This window comes from Eimeria mitis, genomic scaffold, assembly GCF_000499745.2.
Source record: "Eimeria mitis Houghton genomic scaffold, Emh_scaff4804, whole genome shotgun sequence".
Taxonomy (NCBI): Eukaryota; Apicomplexa; class Conoidasida; order Eucoccidiorida; family Eimeriidae; genus Eimeria; species Eimeria mitis.
Window position 1 is genome coordinate 131 of NW_013573105.1, and position 983 is coordinate 1,113.

Consider the following 983-nt stretch of genomic DNA (forward strand, 5'->3'; position numbering starts at 1 on the left):
GCAGCAGAGCAGAAACAACTCTTTTTCTAGAAATCCAAAACAAGTAAAGCGGAATGTAAGAAAAAACTGGATAAGTGGAGCTGCATGCCAAGAGGCGGCATCCCCATGAATAAACACGAAGCAAAGGCGGCAACAAGGGGGAGCTGATCAGGCTACCAGCATGTCACATGTATATATTGCTCGTAAATTCATGTTTCGTGTTCTATAACAGATCGAAGAGTATACAGAGAAACCCATAGGACCCTCAGCAACGAACGGAAACAACAAGTCTTTAGGACAGTAGTAAAAACAACAAAGAAATGATATTTTATGGAGGCGGTTGATGGAAGCAGATATGATAGACTGAGGAAGAAGAGCAGCTTTAACTATATTTGGTGTTTTTTCTCTCCGCGCTTTCTCCAGCTTTCTCTGCTACTTCTCTCCTCCTTTGCGTGTTTCTGCTCGCCTAGGTATCATCAACCATTGGCACTCCACACATCAGGTGTACAGTGTGAAGATGAATACGGAGTTAATATGTACTGTAACAAATGTTATGATGAAAATAAAGCCGAAATATTTCAACTAACCGGGCTGTGAATATTGATTGTGGTAGCAGAATGGCATTTGCTACAGCGCCAGGCGCTGGAGCCGTGCGTCTCAACTACGATTGAGAGGTAAAGTATTTTATTTCAATTTCTTTTTATCATTTCAAGCAGTGTTTATTTTCACAAGAAAAATCGAGCGGCTTTGGATCACTCTTTTTGCTGGTTCCTTCGGCCTAGGCGATGATACCGCCAACAGTCAACGACGCGCGACGCCTCCGATCCTCCTGCATAATGCACAACCTGTTAAGTAAACATATAACAATTAACATTTTATTTTATTTGCAAATTGAAAAAAGAGAAAGCCGCAAACTGAACCTTCACGGGGGTTCTTGCAACAACAGACGGCGGCGCCCGGACTGAACCGGTGATGGCTATGTGGGCTGAGGCGAAAGTATCTGC